At 33.8% G+C, this 19,259-nt stretch overlaps 1 pseudogene; it reads right to left on the reverse strand.

The window, feature by feature from the left end:
* LOC148202119 (putative disease resistance protein At4g10780) lies at positions 1-9,226 on the reverse strand (annotated as a pseudogene).
* Positions 9,227-19,259: the final 10,033 nt, after the last annotated feature.

Below are 19,259 nucleotides of genomic sequence, written 5' to 3' on the forward strand. Positions count from 1 at the left end.
TCACAGAGCCACATATTCTATTCTAGGTTCACATAAATTGGGACTATCAGTGATGTCCAATTCAAACCCAGATTTACAGACTAAAATTTCTTTGCACACTGTGTTTAATTGTGGTAAACCTCGTAAGACCAAAACGGTCAACTTAGGGAGTGTGATTTTGATACTATCATCATCATCATCATCATAAGTGACTGCTGTTCCATTGAATTGCAAAATGATACATCCATAGACTCCAGGTTTTGAAGTTGTGGCACTAAGCTTAATGTCAGCAACGTCTTTATTCCATGGCATTTGCTGATATAAAGGTCTTTGAGATGAGTGAACATGCTTTCCGGAGGCCATGCTTGTATTAAATTAGCAATATCTTCCTTGCAAATGGCAGTTAAACTTTCCAAATGAGAAAGCCTCAAAGATTGAAGGCTTTGGATATTAGAACATAAGGAACAAGATAAGCAGAACAAATTCTTCAGTTTTGTGCAAAGGTGAATGTCAATTTCTTTCAAAGGAGAAGGACCAGATGACAAAGGACATAAACATACCCATTGACCATTGTCTCGTACAAATAAATTTGCAAGGTCTCTGGGGAGGATATAGGACAATTTTTCATCACAATTTTTTATGCACATAGTTCGAAACTTAAATTTGGAAAGAGGCTCTCGGTACCAAAAGGGTTCCCAGTGCCCTTTGTGATTCCGATCCTCAATGGATAAAATAAGTTTGAGGTCCACAAGAACTAGCAAGGGTTTCTTGTGCATAACGGTTGAGGTTATTCTGATCAATAAATGTTCCTGCAAAACATTCAAGCATAGTCATTCCTTTTATATCTTCTATTTTTACACCTGAGCAACCACAGAGGTCCAGATACTGAATATTGATCAATTTGGAAAGAAAACTTTCTGGTACCAACTCCAAATTAACATGGTTGGACAGGTCTAACCATTTCAAGTTTATCAACTTTTCCGAACCTTCTAGTGGTACTTCGATGGAACAACCTGAAATTTCCAATCTTAGCAATGATTGTAGTTCTCCCAGTGGAGGTATATATTTCAACTTTGAACATTCATTGAGCATTAAAGAAGTGAGAGACCTCAAATTATACAATGAATGAGGCAAATGTGTTAAGTTACGATTTTTTTGATAAATTAGAGCATTCATGTGTTCAAAAAAACATTCTGGAATATCTCTAATGGAATTGTGAAATAAAAGCAAGATGGACAAGCATGAACAACTAGGAGATGTATCCTCTGGAATTTCTTTTGTCTTGTTTTTAGTAAGAGAGACTACTTCCAAATCAATTGTCCATTCCTGTATGTGTGATATCTTTTCCATATTTTCATTACATTTTACCATCATGTTATTGCCATTCTCCTTGAAGATATTCCAGGCCATTTTCCTCATCAGATCTTGCATTCTTAGACCTGAAACATGCTCCAACAATAAAGAATGGTCAATGAGTTCATCTATTATGACATTTCCCTCCTCAAATATTTCCTCCAAACTCATACTTCCATTTAACAGTCCCCAATCGACAAGCTTCAGAATGAAATATTTTCTTTCCAAAAAATTAGGTAGCAATGCTATATACAAAAAACATTTTTTCACATCCTTTTCAGTTAAGTTATCATAGCTACTTCTGAGTATAGTTAGGACTTCATGCATCTTTACTCCCATTTCCAATTTGTCAAGTTTATTCAGGACATATTTCCACCAATGTAGGTTAGTTTTTCCTTTCATGATTCGAGCCATCACACTGATTCCAAGTGGTAAACCACCACATTTTCTTACAATAGATCTTGCAATGTCATGCACCTGAGGGGAAAGTGTTGAAGGTGTCCCACTGTGTCCAAGTTTTAGCAAAAATAACTTCCAATCATCATCAAGATCTTCATTATTAAGATCAACATCATCAACATCATCATCATCAAAACCAAAATAAAACTCTACCTCATAATAAATATCATCATCATTATCATAATAACAATGTAAAGGTGTCACTCATATCATATTAATTAGCAGGCAATTCATTTGTTGGCAAACATGTCTTAAACGACTTGTCATGATCAATTTAATTCCATTTACTCTAAGAGCAATTCCCACCTTTTCTAGATCAATATATTTCCAAACATCATCCAAAATAATTACTATGTTTTCTCTTTTTTCTAATTCTGACTCCAAAATTGTTGCTCGATTCCTTTCATCATTTCCATAAAGCTTTACGTTTATTTTTTTCTGCAATTTGCTACTGCAATATGAAAATGGTGAAATCGTAAGACACAGTAACCCATAAGACATCCTTGAAAGCTTTTTTCCTGTTTATCTCACTTTGCATATAAGTTGTTAGAAATGTTTTTCCCACTCCCCCATTCCATATATGCCAATGATGAAAACTTGATCATGTCATAGAAGCTTCCATATAGTCTTAACATTTTCCACAAATTTCCTACCAACAAATTCATTTGACAACACCATAGGTTTTTGTTCCCTATGTTCTTGCATTTCTTGAGACAATTGTAGTATTTCAGCTAAATACATCTGTCCTTCTGATGCATAGAAGTTAGTGCACCCAAATTGATTCAGTGAGTTTTTTGTATCGATAACTTTTTGTTTCATGTGTTGTAGTTTGTCCAACCAATCATCAACATCTCTCTTGCGCTTCTTACCATGTAACTTCAGCCATTGTAATTGTCGCTAAATGTCCTCTCTTTCACTTGTTAGATCGGATATAAACTCTTCTAAGCTACTTTGCAATGTAGTCAAAACACCATCGCCATACTCTACTTCAAAATCTGTTTCATTGTTTTTGGTAAAGTTTAGTTCATTTAAGAGTGTTGATGTATTTAAATAGAGGAAAAAAAATTTACAAATAAATCTTTAAAGTACAAACTGTCATCAAACAATTTTTTAAATTAGTGGAAACATGTGTAAATGTGTTTTTTTTATGACGACAAAAGATATTAAAATTATTATTATAATTATAAAACTAAATATATTTTTTTATAATTTTATTGCATATAGTTTTTGTTTCGGTTGAATTGGTCCGAGGGTCGGTTGTCCTTCCTTGCTATGCTCTCTTTTGATCTTCAATCCTCTCCGAGAACGCGATCCATTCCAATGGGTTGTTGAACTGCAGAAGAAACTCCGACGCTCAAGTCAGATATGTTTCATAAAAAGGTCTGTATTTTATTAGGATAGAAAAGGATCCTTGTACCTGGACATCAATTGTGTACTTATAAGGCTTCTGACAGCCACGTCCATTGATTAACAATTAGTGCAATATATTATTTTAGGTAAGCAAACCCAATAATTAATCATTAATGTCATATATTTGTAGAGCATAAGACAATCTGACCTATTAGTATCTGCTTAATGACAATCAATTCCGATCAGTATACTTCATATAGTATAGTTTTTATTTAATTTATAAGTATTTTTTTTTGTTATTGTTGAATATAGTGAAAAACTATGAATGAGATTAATCTTCCTTGTGTTGAATATACACATAAAGTCTTTTTGTTTCGATTTATAATTGAGGTAAAAAAATTTCTCTTTTTTACCTCGTCTTAATATGTCATGGTTGTAGAATCGTTATTGATTGTCAAAAACAACTCGTATCTCTTCCTTACACTAGTGATATAGTTTATAATTGTCTTAATTACTTATTTCTATCCTTGTTATAACTTTTTATTTGTTTTTGTATCATGCATTTTGTGTTATTTTCATGGAAAGATTTAAAATTTTTCTTTTAAGATAAATATACCTTTTTGTTTAATTATTTGGTAGAAAAGTAGAAGATTGATTGAAGAATATGAAAAATGACTTTTTATGACCCTTTCACTTAGCTAGGACATCACTCGCCTAACAAATCTCCTCTTTTTCTAGCAAGACAATAACTTGCTTCCCCAGCAAGAAGACTATTTACCCAATGAGTAGAGACTAGTAGTTCTGACACAAAAAGCAACTTCTCGTTCAACGGAAAGTTATGCTCTCCTAGTATGAAGTTGTTTTTTGGGAGTTGTTTAAAAGTCAACTCTTGGATGAGTTTGTGTAGTTTCCAAAGAGGGAACTTATCCAAAGGATTAGAGAAGGGTATAGGCTCATCCAAAGCATAAGAACTTCGTTGATCTTCATACATTCCACTTTCTTATACCATTTTTAGACTTCAAATGTGTAAGAGTATCTAACTTCCTCGTTGAGGTTGGATGTAATGTAACTCAACTTTATATAATCTTATATTTGCAATATATATTTCTTTTATGACTCTTATGTTCTTTCATTATTCTTCATGTGCATAATTTATTTAGAGGTTTGGTTCTAGACATATATTATAATATGTTAATCATGCTAAAAACATTTTCTTAATGCAAAATCTTGTATTAAAATAACTAAGAGATTAGTATTTTCACATAGAACTTGTCTCTAATAAATTATGACTTGTGAATTTATGGTGTGAATGGTTGAATTATTTTAGAAATATATTATGTAAACTATTGCATTTAGTTTAATTTATGACATTCAACCCATTGAAGTTTTGTCTTGCTCGATTAACTTAACTTTAATTTAGTAGCTTTGTATGTTTTCAATTTAATTTCATTTCTTACCATATCTAAATCAATCCATGTTTATATTTATAATCTGAATCACTAAATATACACGGTTAATTAAATATATACAAATTTCATGCAAAATGATATTCAGACTCCTAAATACTATTTGAACGATTTAATATGCTAAAGAGATAAAAATAATAATATATACGCTATCGATTAAGTAATTAAAAGTTAGATCATATAGGTCTTTAAAGTATTTAAATAATGAGTTTCAAAAGGAAATTAGTTTTTCAATCTATTTATAATATATTGCATCAAAATAATTGTTGAAAGAGAAAATATTTCATCAAAATTATTAAATTTATAGTTTTAGTCAATATAGTTTTACTTATAGGTTTTAGTTATTTACTAATTAATTTTAGTAATTTTAGTCTAGCTATGTGTATTCACTTTTTTTACTGTAGCAATTTTTTTATTAAATTATAAAATAATTCTTAAATTTTGAAATAAAAAATATTAATAAATTATAAAATAGTTTTAATAATTTTTATATTGTGTAAATGGTTTTTTTAATTATGAATACTTATTTGTATTAAAAAATTAATTACTAAAGTTTTAAAATTGAAAAATAATTATTTGAATTTAAAAAATAGCTATTAAAAGGATATAACTTGAAAAACAAAAACTGTGTATAAAAAAAGTTGAATCTAATGGTATAGATAAAATCAAGGAAAGTTTAGAAATCTATATTACACACATTTTATTTAATTTTATCTGTTTTTCTAAAGTAAATTAATTGTTTTATTAATTTTACTTTTAAGTAATTATTGTTTTTCGAATTTAATTATTTTTTTTCTATTTGACAATTTTTTTAAAACTATTTTTTTAAACTAAAGTAATCTTTTGTAATAAAAAAAATTACTTATAAAGTAAACAAAAAACTATTTTTAAAAATATTATAAAAGTTTTTATATTTATTTTTATGATTATAATGATGATGATAATAATAATAATAATTTTATTACGTTCTGTTAAAAAAGATAATCACATGTGCATATGCTGTCTTTTGTTCTCATAAAAAATAAACACATTTGCTTTTACTGGTGGAAAGAAAGAAATTAGAAAATCACTTGTTTGAAAATAGGAAAAAGAGAATAAAATGGAATGGTAACTAGAATGCATACCTTCTAAAGCGGTTAATGATGTATTATTTTCAGGGTTAACTGCACCACCAGTCGTTTCTAGACCACATTCAACAACTTCAATGCAACAAGAAATGTAGCAAAAAGAAAATAAGAAATGAATTTCGCTAAATTAAAAAATAATAATAATAAAACTTGTATTTAAAATGACTTTCACGAGAAATATATGTCTCTAACAAAAAATTGATAAAGTGGAAAATGGATGGCAACTTATGTTTGATAACTTCCTCTAAGGTAAATTATAAATTTAATTTTATCTTGTAAGGTTAGAAATACACTTTCTTACATACATCTTAAATATAAAATCATATATTAACAAAAAGTTCAATACCCAGATTGATAATAGATAAAATGTACCAACAGGAAAAGTGAACAAAATAAAATAAACACAATAAATATGTAAATAAGTTGATATCTCCTAAGTAGTCGTAATATAAAATTTGTGGATAGTTGTCACGTCCCAAAATATATATATATAAAGCATATATAATAAAGACGTCATCATTTATTAATATAGGAAAGCAGTCAAGAGTAATTTAAGGATTAAAATCATCCTTAGAATAACATGGAATTGAAAACTTAGAGTATTAGGGTTTCTCCTTATAGAATTTAAAGCTTTAAACGTACAAAAGTTCATCAAAGCTAACTAATAAAAGCTAGCGAATCTAAGCTGCAACATTGTCTTCCCCATCAAGTACTGTTTCCAACGTATCCTCCTTGTCATCTGCTCCTGTATAACGAATTATACGATCATCGCACATACCCAAACACAAACACAAACAAGTAGGGTGAGCTAACATGCAACCAATCATTTATGAAACATGCATGCAAACCTCATATAATAATTATGTCATACATACTCATACCATCATACAACAATCACATCATACATACTCATCCATTACTTTGATACACATGGTAAAATGACATCACAAGACTTGTTACTTTATAACCCGACTCATCCGGACTAGAATGATTACCGAGCTATGGCGGGTCTTGCACTCGTGGTGGCTTTATGAAACTTGGGCACTACCGCCCGACACTACCGCCTTATGAAACTTGGGCACTACCGCCCTACAACAGTCACGAGGTTAATCCGTCATCACTCACCTTGGATCATATGGAAACACCCAAGACTAGGACCTCCTGCTACTCCTCACCACATGGTTCAATCCTCTCTACATGTGAAGAAAGACCACTGGAGTTTCAGGATGACCCCCAAAACTGAGCTACCATGTAATCATTCTATACACCCCCACATCACCACCATGTATCCTCTCCTTGAGGATCATGGAATTACGTTCATGAATCATACTGTCACTTTGAAACTTAACCCAAGACATGAATAACCATATACCATCATATTATCATAGTGAATCTAACATATCTCATACATTCACATACTTTCCACATAAATCACATCATTATAATTCACAATCATGTTCAGATGCATAAATTCAATTACAATATAATAAAATACAATCATCACAATTATAATTCATAATTCCATATCTACCACAATAACATGAATTCACCAGACATTTCCATTCTAACAAGATATATTACACAATAATTTAACAGTACAAAATCTGTTCAATAGGATTTAAGTTAAAAACTTATCGAATAGACTTCCAGGAAAGAGAGGTGCGTCACAATGGACAACTTAAGTACCAAGTCTTTCCTCAGCCAAAGTGTTCCTCAACTAGTTTTTAACAAATTTCTTATTTACAGATTCAAAACAACAATGTTTACACCGAATTTCAACATAGATAGATATACAATAAGCATTAACAGTATTCACACATAATTTCAAGACATGAATAGTAATAAAACAATACTAAATCAAAATATAAAAGCATAGAAAGGTTAGCTCCCCTACCTCTATTCCAGACTTAATCTCTTGCTCCGAATTTGTTTCCCTGAAAACTCTTCAGAACCTCTACTCTTCTTACAACTAAAAATTTCTCCCTAACTCTTTCTTCTCTATTTCTCAAGCTCTCACTTGATTCCTCTTTTCTTGATGTAGAATACCCTTCCCTCCCATGGCTATTTATAGGTAAAAAAAATTACTATTCATTAATTTTTTTAATATTATTTATTTTTTTAATATTATTTAAAAATAATATTTTAATCATCCACTTGATTAAATCTGATCCTAATTTCTTCCATGCTAAGGAATTCTTATTCTAATTCCTTCCATGCTAAGAAATTCTTATCTTTTTTTTTACTATTCACTATTCACTTTTTACTATTCACTATTCACTTTTTACTATTCAATTTTCTTAAAAAAAAATCCTAAATAAGTTATCAAAATTTGAACCTCTCCTTTAAATTACTATAATTTTATATCCAAAATTTTCATTTTTCTATCCATTAAAATTATTATTACTAATAAAATGCTAAAATTTTACTATTATAAATATTTTTCATGAGTCTTACAAATTAAGCTACCAAAATTTCTTATTAATCTTTCCACATTTTATAAACTTATTATATTTTCCATTCACAAAGAAATTTATTACTACTGGTAATAAAATTATTACTATTAAGGTAAATATTTTTCATGGGTCTTATAATAGTTGGTACAGATATTTATTATGGATAAAAAATATTTTAATATCAATTTGTAAATTGGTTAGATACGAGGATGTATCTGATTACCAAAAAAGTTTAAATTTAATTTATATTTTATTAAGTTAAATTTGATTTAAATTAAATTAAATTTATATTTTATTAGTTAAATTTAATTAAAATTAAAATTTAATTTATATTATATATATATATATATATATATTTTGTAATTTTTTAGATATTATTTTAAAAAGTTATAAAATATTTTTTTTAAATATATGTCGTATCTTCATATATATGTGGGTTTTAAAAAACATTTTAAACGAATAATCAATGAGTATCAGAATAACTGACAAGTTAGATATTTTTATTGTGGATCAAGTAATGAGTAGACACTATCCATGTCTGACCCGACTCATGTTTGACTCGACCTATCGTTATTCCTAATCTATAACTCTTTCATGATTAATTGAATCACTTACAATATTACTCATTTCTTCATTTCTTTCACCACCTCAACACAATATAAGATGATTAAAAGCATTAAATATCAAAATATATGTTTATACATTGTATATAAACTTGACTGAATTTTTTTTTATGTTTTCTTTTTTAAAATATATTCATATTTGATAAGTTTATCTTTTAGAAAAGAATAAAGGAGAAAGGTAAATATCACTTGATATATGTCTTAAACACAAATAAAAATCAAAGTATACAATATCACACAAAAAAAAACAATATATATATATATATATATATATATATATATATATATATATAAAAGCACAAGAGTGAATGGAATGTAATAAACACAATAAATAGGTAACAAAGTTGCATACCTCCAAATGATGTTGATCCTATAGCTCTTTCATGGTCAATTGAACCACCAACTGTATCAATCATTCCTTCAGCCCTTTCACCCACTTCAACACACACTAAAATGATTAAAAACATTAAATGTCACCATATATGTATTATAAATAAAATCATTGACGATTTTGTTTCCTTAAAAGATGTCATATTTGATATAATTATCTTGGAGAAAAAGTATAATAAAGTTAGTAGTTAAGATAAGTTTCACAAGACATATATGTCTCTAACACAAAAAACAAAAAATTGATGTTGAAAAATATAAATCAAACTATGTTGTATCACGTATAGGCATAAGATTGAAATAAAGGAAACAAACACAATAAATTTGCAACAAAGTTGTATATCTCCTAATGATGTGATCCTATATAGGGATGTTAACGGGTAGGGTTGGGCACAAATAGTGTTTTTCCCACAACCCAACCCACAAAACCGAAATTCAATCCGCTCGCTACCCGCATAGGAACTTGCATAAAAAATACCCGTGGAAATTTTAAAACTATCGGATATCCGTGGATATCCGCAAAAATTTAAAAAAATATATTTTATACATTTTTAAAATAAAATTAGAAAAAATATATATAATATAATATAAATTATATTAAATATAAATGTAAATTTAATTTTTTAATTAAATTTAACCTAACCTCAATTAGAAGGTAAAAAGCTAAGAAAGAGTTGATATTTTCTCTCAATTCGACACTGAAATCATGGTAAAATATGCTATTATCACCCATATCAGTCCAGCCCACACCAGTCCAACCCACACCAGTCCAGCCATCTATAGAGCAACAAGATGATGAAGATCATTTTGATGATGACTATGTAGATTATTAGTTTTATTTTGTTATAGAACATAGTCGTTAGAACATTTTTTATCTTACATTATGATTCTCTTACATTACATTTTCTAGATGAACAATTGTTTTATCTTTTATGTTTAATGTTTCATTTACAAATACAAGTTCTTAAATTTTAACAATACAAATGATGTTATTATATTGTTGTTTACTCTATTAATGATTGGATGACTTTGGAATGTATATTATGGAGGTTTGTCTGTGGTTTGAAATTGTTATATAGGTTTGTCTGTGATGTGAACATGTTATGCAGGTTTGTGTGGTTGCATAACAAATACAAATATCACTTAATTCTGCCTGGTTCTTACCGAAGGTTTTTGCCCTTCAATAATTACCGAAGGGCGGAAGCCCTTGGTAAATGTTAGTGACAAGGGATTTATCAAGGGTATTTTGGTCGTCGATAAGGCGTCTATAATTACCTTGTACCGATGGTTTCTAACTGTTTCCGAGGGCTTTTGGCCTTGGGTAATGCCCATCAATTCAAAATACATGAGAATTCAAGAGGTTACATCTTTCCCCAACAACAAAGAAGGTTTAGTTCCATCATCATGGAGAAACTAGATGAACAATGAAAGAATGAAAGAGATAGAAAAACCCTAGAAAGAGAAGAGGAGAGCTGTCACATCCCCAAATCTACCCTCAAAGAAAATGAGAGCTGTCACATCTCCAAAATCTACCCCCAAGGGGTGAAAAGTGTGTTTCTGTGCTTAAGCCATCAAAGATACAATCCCTAGGACGTCCAAGTCCTTAAATAGAACATAAAAATAACAGAAAGCAAGTCCAAGCCCACTTAGCTGGCGCTTAGCGCCCTAAATGGGGCGCCCAGGCATGGTACGGGTCAAAACTGGCGCTCAGCGCCCTTGGAAGGGCACCCAAGAGTGGTGCAGGAAGAAAACTGGCGCTCAAGGGCGCTCAAGCCTGGCGGTAGCACTCCAAAACTCACTTTTTTTTTCTGTTTTGCTTGTTTTTTTTTTGGTTGGCTGATTCAACTCTATACAACTCTATGTATTGTTGGAGATTCTTCCAAGCACATTATTAGCTACAAAATAAAGGGAATTTAGTGATAAAATCATAAAGTATAACCTCTACTCACTTATTCACAAAACTAAAGCAAAAACATGAGTTCAAGCAAGCTTCTAAGTAAAAAAGGGTGCGTTTAATATCAAAATTATGTCATAGATAACGGTATTTTCAACCGTTATCAACCAGCTAAAAATAGAGCTATACACTACGACCGAACATAGTAAAAAGGCGACGGTGCAGGTAGAGGCATGCAAGTGAATGGTAGCACGACATTATAATTACAAGGTCAAAAGGCGAAGCTTCACTAGATAGGACTTAGTGTGAAAAAAGACTAACGATGCCCAAAAGAAGTCGACACATGGTAAGCTAGCTCCAAACTAAGAAGCACCATTCAGAGTATTAGAGATTTTAGGCAACGGGGCATAACGCTTGAAACACTTGGACGGGAAGCCCATACCCAACACTTAAAAGGCCACACACCTTAAGTTTTATTTCAGCTAGTGCAAATGTAATTACCAAAGTACATTTTCCTACCATCGTAATTTTCCTTAAGGAGAGTTTTGACCGAAGAGGTTTTAATAAGGCGACCGAATTAATAAAATTAGGAGTTTCACTACAAGTACTTGTCCTCGTTTTTCTTATAGTACGAAGTAGATATCATCGGTCGATAAAGGAAGAGTTCATTTAATGAACCCCTATGACACAATTTCATCCCTTGGTTAAGAGTTCTAAAAAAACCTATGATCCTCAAGCCCGTATGATTGGTTAAGGAAGACTTCTAAACAAACCCCTACTAAATGCTCACCATTTGAAATGGTTAAGGAAGGGTTCTAAACGAACCCCTACCGAACACTCACTATTAAAACTGGTTAAGAAAGAGTTCATTCAATGAAACCCTACTACACCAATCAACTCATCGGTTAAGGAAGAGTTTTGAAAGAACTTCTGCCATTCAAGTACATACGATCGATATGAGTTCCAAAAGAACCTTTGTTGAACCCTCACTGATAAAATTGGTTAAGTAAAGATTACATGAGCCGCTACCTATTGCTCAAAGGGTATATTTTGCTTCAGACCGATCGTAGCGAACACAATATAATAAATTAGAAAAGACAAGAGTATGGACTTAAGTGGAACTTATATTACTTTAAAGAGTTAAACAAATATGTAGATTAATCCGGTAATGGTCGACTTACAAGAAACCTATCTATGTCGATCGTATCCAACTGACCCATGAAACTATCAAAATATAAGTAAAACCAACTCTTAAAAAAAGAAAATGAAAAACTAAACCTAACAATCTGATGGGTTAGGGGTGTCTTCGACAACTTCTTCCTGATCGGTCGAATGTAAAAGCACTTCGCCTTCAGTAACATCTTCATCACTAACTTCATTCTCGGAGATAACCCGAACGTGCATAAGCCTCCCTTTGTGGAAGGCCATTTGGACGTCGAACTTGCCTTCATCCAATGGAATGTTGAAGAAGTAGGCCATTTGGTCCAAGGCTTTTTGGAAATCAGCATCGTGTTGCAGCATGACTTGCTGGTAAATTTCATCCAACTCTATAGCCAAGGACTTGTACTTCTTGTCCCAATCCCCAAGTGTCTTTTGATCGACCAATTAAGATAGTAGGAGATCATCAACCTGTTGTTGCAATTGGTGGGTCTGGACCACTAAACTTCTTTTCATTTTCAACCAAGTTAGCAACCCTTGTGGCCGAGTCCTTCCCTTTTTGTGTACACTAGGCGTGAGCGGACTTGATCCCTTTCAGTTAGGTCCTCAAGACCCCATTAGCCTTAAGAGTTGTCGCAACATCTACTTGGGAGTCTACCAAGTTCTTCTGCAGTTAGACTATCTCTGACCACTCAGTGTCAAGAGTCACCATCTGGCATAAAACAACAACAAACAAGTTGATCTCCATTGTAATGGCTAATGCGTTGGCTTCTGAGGGGCCTTTTACTAAGTCTTTCTCATCGGAGTTAAGATGGAAGGAGACTTCATCTCCCATCTATAGGTTGTTACAAAAAAAGGTCACCAGGGAGTGAGGTCGATGTCTCTCCAATATGGCGATCGCGCTTAGGGTTGCGGGTGGAGGTAGACCATTTGTCATGATTCCTCTTGCCTTTCTTCCGTCTGGCGTCATCCTACCAATCAGCAGGAGTAGAAAAATGGTGGTAAGTGGAGAGACATTGAGAATGGGGGTAGGGGAGGTTGTCGCCTAAGCGATAGCACCGATCAACACTCCTTCCTCTCCTAGCCTGGTCGAAGTGCCCTCTTCTGCATTAGGAGTGCTCTTGGGACCACGTGCCCTTATTGGGTGCTTGCCCATGAGCATCTTGAAAAAGTTGAGATTATTGAGGTTGGTGCAAGCCATTATAAATGTAATACAAACAAATATTTGGCTAAGTTAAACACTAGCCAAAAGCAAACCGAATAGGGAAAGATCATTTGCCATAAACAACCCTACAAAGATTGCGGCATCAGAAACAATTCACTTCTCCAAAATCCCAAGGTTGGAACATTCCTCGGGCGTCATCATAGTCTCTTCCCAAGGGTTCAACCGAGAGGAATTGCGGGTCTAATATAAGGGAAAGTTCTACCCACTATCCCCATTAGAGAACAATTTATGACCCTTGGTCGTGATAGAAATCTTGAAGAACCTACCTTAAAGCCCTCGTAAGAAGGGGCAAAGAGCGGGAAGAGGTTCCTAACAGATTCCCTTATTAGGGATACTTGATAACAGTTGAAAAACTGTTATTTTCATGCTTAAAATTGATACTAAAAGCAACTTTTATACTTAGAAACTAGCTTGAAATCATGCTTTTCTTCATATTTTCAGAAATAAGAGAGCTGGACAGGTTTATGCTTGATTTCAGTGTTTTTGTGCAGGTTTTAAGGTGAATTTGGTGAAAGAAGTGAAGAAGGAGAGATATGGAATCAGAAAAGACATCAAAAAGTGCAAAAGGAGAAGCCGAAGTCACCGCTCAGCGGCAGTTTACCGCTGAGCGGCACTCAGGAGCTCACGGGAGGACCGCTGAGGGGCAAAATGGCCGCTGAGGGGAAGAAACGTGACACGCACTTACCGCTGAGCGGTATTTTACCACTGAGCGGCACTTTAATGGGCTTGGACCTAATTTTCTGTAATTTACGAATAATATATAAGCTTTAGGGTTTCCTAGGGTTTGTATCTTTGGCTGGAACGAAGTAAACACTCTCTCTTCCACCCCTTTGAAGGAGGATCTTGGATGCTGAGGCTTCCTCTTCACCTTTTTAGGGTTTTATCTTTCATTCTTTCATTGTTATTCATCTAGGTTCACCATGAATATGGTGAACTAAACTCTGTATGTTTGTTGGGGAATCAATGTAATCTTTTGAAGCTCTCATATATGGAATTTGTTGTTACATCTTTTATTTAAGACCTATGCTTTCTTTCATCATTAGTTAGGGTTTTTCCTCTTTGCGTAATGCTTGCATTGTTTAACTCATTCGATGCATGATTATTGGTTTTGTCGATACGGGCGCGTACGGGGAAGTCTAGATCTGGGGAATTTCTCCCAATATGATATTGGTTGTCGTTAAGCTCCTGTTCTTATGAACTGATCATTAGGAATGCTAGGAATTGTATGAACTCGTGATTAGGGAGAAGCCTTCTTGAAAGGTACTTTAGAGAGTGGCATTAACAATGATGATTTGAATGTTGAATTCCTAAAATATATGAGAGTGGATAAGATGAAATTGACCCCCAACAACATATTCATACATATATTTCATTGAAAGTGTTTATCTTTTGCTTTTTGCCATTGATCAAAACTTCATGCATACATATTTAATTTTCATCTTTTGCATATAAAAATCTAAATATTTCGTCTTTAAGTCTTAGCTAATCAAGAAACCACACAACTAAACTAGACCGTGAGTCCTTTGGGAAGAACGATACTTGGTCTTACCAAGTTTATTACTTGAACGATTCGGTCATACTTGCCGATTGAAAAACAAGTTTGTGACATCATATTTTGGTGTTCATAAATTTGTCCATCAATACTCAGCCCCTTTAGGCAATCAAATGAGTACAGTAATGATGGAGGAACATGGTCCGGGTAGGGGTTATGTATAAAGCCTTGCACAATATCCCAAACACTAGCATGACTGCCCATGTCTTAGGATGAAGCTGAGTGAGAGCAACATTCAACTCTCGCAGAACCCTACTTGAAAGTTTTTGAATGACACACATATGAACAAGTCAGTGAAAGAAGAAGGAATATACGAAAAAGAAGTTTAGCTTCGAATTCTCCAGATCGTGGCATACCCGCTCTTTGCCCTTCCATACCCAGAGGTGCACAACTTCGTCATCAATGTCCTCCCTCAAGATGTATGTCCAATCGACCAAATCAGGTAGGGTACTCGCGGACTTCATGTGCAGCCCAATCATATCCAAGAATTTTCGAAAGGTTCAACCCGTTGCCTTGAGCCCATGTGTCAACATGAATCTCCCCCACAGTGTGGCCACTATGCTCCTCTATGGCCTTCTCCTTACCCTAGTCCTAGTTCCTATCCTCAATTCCCAAGGCATCAACACAGTTCACGGTTAATTCATTGGCAAGAGTACCAAATCTATCAAGTAATATAAAATGATAAGACCAAGTATCGTTTCCCAAGAGATTTGTGACACCAAATAATCGTATAATAAATTAAGTAGTTAAGACTAAAGAACGATTCCATTGAATGAAATTTAATGCAATAAAAGTAAACATAATAACTTGAATGTAAAATTGATTTTTTGAAGCTAAAACAAGAATGAATGAATGATATTGAGATGATATATGAGATGACGATGTTGTTGGGGTTAGATTTTACCTTCTTCACTTTCATGCATATTAGAACTCATCTTCTTCATTGGATGCTGTCGCAACCGGAATCGCGACGGGACGACGATCCAAAAAGAAACGGGTTTTAAAAAGAGATTTGGAGTCGCCACCATAGTTTATTATGGAAAACTATGGAAAAACCTCAAAACGATAAAGCACGGTCCACGAAAACCATATTCTGGGTTCGGGAGTCGGTTACGCGTAGGGAAGGTGTTAGCACCCTACAACGCCTACCCTAAGGCAGTACCTTTAACTACATGCACGAATATGACGTGGTTTTCAAAATGTTTAACTATCCCCTAAAATAAAATTCTAAATAAACAAAATATATTTTTTAGTTTTTTGGGCCCGACAAGGATTGACCTTGCTCCTACGTATTCTCATTCAATATGAGAAATCAGGGTTACGTAGTTCTTTTAGAAACTCAAAAGTTTGTTTGAGAAATTGTTTAGAAAATTTGTTTGGAAAATGATTATGGATAAATTCAGATTTTTGGGAAAGTGAACCTGACAAGGTCTAGCCTTGCTCCTACGTATCTCCACTTTTGATGGAGAATCAAGGATCACGTAGTTCTGGATTGAAAGACTGTTTGTTGTTTGAAAAAGCCAGATGTTTTTAATTTTTGAAGATTTTATGTTTTTAATATTTTCGAGAAAAGAAGGTAAAGAGCACTAGGCCGACGCGGACGGTCACACGAGCACTCATACCATTATTTAGATTTATGTAAATAGGAGAGAAAGGTATCGAACACTAGGACGATGCGAATGATCTCACGAGTGTTCGACCTTTAACACATATTTTTGTAAATTTACTTAAGAAAGAAGAAAAGGTTTTTAGCACAAGGACGACGCGAGCGGTCACACTTGTGCTTAACCCTCAAAAAGTATTTTTGTAATTTTATTGTAAAAAAGGGACGAAAAAGGTTTTTAACACAAAGACGACGCGAGCGGTCACACGTGTGCTTAACCTTTAAAACGTATTTTTTGTAAATTTTATATAAGGAAGAAGGGAAGGTTTCTAGCACAAGGACGACGCGAGCGGTCTCACGTGTGCTTAACCTTTAAAACATATTTTTTTGTAAATTTTATATAAGGAAGAAGGGAAGGTTTCTAGCACAAGGACGACGCGAGCGGTCTCACGTGTGCTTAACCTTTAAAACGTATTTTTTGTAAATTTTATTTTAAAAGAGAAATAACGATATTAAGCACTAGGACGATGCGAACGATCACACGAGCACTCATACCATTATCTACTTATGTAGGGAGACTTGAGAGTATTGAGTGCTAGGCTGATGCGGACGATCGCACGAACACTCATACCATTATTTAATTTTTTACATCAATGATATTAAGTACTAGGCTGATGCGGACGATCGCACGAGTACTTATACCATTATTTAATTTTTCCATTATTTAATTTTTAGAAAGACTTGAGAGTATCGAGTGCTAGGCTGATGCGGACGATCGCACGAGTACTCATACCACTATTTTGCCCTTCGTTTTTTTTTTTTTGTAATTTTGCTATATAAAATTATAAGAATAATAGTTATATTTACATTGGGTTTAATAAAAATTAGATTTATCTATGTATTTAAAATAAAATAATATAATAATGATATTCACATAAAGAAAAATAACGTATAAAACATAAAATAAATAATAAAAGAGAAATATATTCAGTTTATTATATTTTTTTGTGATTTTTATATATAAAGATAAAAGTTTAAAATAGAAAATAAAATTAGTAGCGTAATAACAATAAAACAATTAGTACAATGAAAGAAAAGTAAAAAAGGTGCAGTAAGCAATTAAGAATGTATATGTAGTGATTAATATGTAACAGATAAAATTAGAACCTGCAAACATAAATAAAGCACAAAACACAGGCACAAGACATAATGATGTGGGGTTAAAATAGAGAGCACACGAAGACAATAATAATATATAAAAAATTATAATTAGGAAAATAAAATAAGATTGCAGATAGTAAAATCCAATGAGAGCAAAGAATGAGGTAAAACCAGAGGTGTGGAATGGGAGCAATAGTTGAAACGGGAGGGCAAAAGGGGAGCACACGGGCTAGGCCCAGAGCCCTTTTGTTCAGAAACTCATTAGGGTTCGAGTGAAATCTACCAACAGCATCCAAGACCTAGGTTTCTTTTCCCCTTCCACTTGAATCCAAAAAAAAAAAAAAAATGAAAGCCGAGAGAGACCTAAGACTTCCTTCGAAGAAGGTAACCCAAGGAGGTTTGCCTCCCCTGAGCGCGCACGCACCAGCGCCTCCACCGACCGATGCCACCCATCCAAGGCCGCCCTTCTCCGTCGAGTTCGGAGCCACCGGTCTCACGTTTTGCTTCTACCACTACCTTTCCCTCCCCGTCGTCCGTGGAGTCCAACTCTCCTACTCGGAATCCAAACTCACCGCCAACAACTACCCTCCCGTTGGTATTATTCTGGGCATCAGTCTTGGGGTTTTGATGATGACTGTGTCGTGAGTGGGGGGAAGGATGATTGGGTTCCGAGGATGGGAGAAAAAGAGAGGAGAAGAATGGGTTTTTGTTTTGGTTTATGAGTTTCTGAGTTTGGTTGATTGCAAGTGAGAGGGAGTGACACGGGTTATGTTTGTTAGGGTTGACGATGAATGTTAGCCGTGTTGAAGATGGTTACGGTTGAAGATGATGATGCTGGAGGTGGTATCCCGTTGGGGATTATGAGAAATTAATTTATGACTTGCTGGGATTTCTTTAGCAGAGGAATGTAGGATGATGACATTCGGTAAGAACGTAGGTTACTATAGGAGGCGATGGCAAAGATTCGTACACAGTATTATTAAGCATAAAAATGCAACAAGTATATATCTCCAATGCTTATTCCATTATACATGATAGTGTGAACTAGTGAAGGAATTGCTTACCTCTTGGAGCTCCTCTGTTATTGCTTGGTGTCTCCAGCGACGGCTGCAAGGAGTGGAGTTGGTCCCGGCAGTGATGATGCCCAGATAGCTCGCCTCCAGCTTCCCCTGAAGCAAAGTTTTTTTCTTTTTTATGATCCCTCCACCCAAAATATCTCTCTGCCCCCTAATCCTTCTTCTCTGCCTTTTTTGTGTTGATGCCCTAACCAAATCCGTTTCTCTCAAACGCCTCTGCCAATGCCCAAATCGTCTCTGCCCATCCCCCTCGCGTCCGTGCCCACTAACTCTCCCTTTATCCACCAAAATCCTTCTCCCTTTTTTCTTTCCAAAAATCTTGGAAATATTCCTCCTAACCACCTGGTCTCCCTCACCCCAGACACGCCTCCCATACACCACCTCCCCCACGTT

The sequence above is a fragment of the Vigna umbellata genome, chromosome 3, assembly GCF_029865625.1.
Source record: "Vigna umbellata cultivar VRB3 chromosome 3, Vumbellata_1.0, whole genome shotgun sequence".
In the NCBI taxonomy this organism is placed as follows: domain Eukaryota; kingdom Viridiplantae; phylum Streptophyta; class Magnoliopsida; order Fabales; family Fabaceae; genus Vigna; species Vigna umbellata.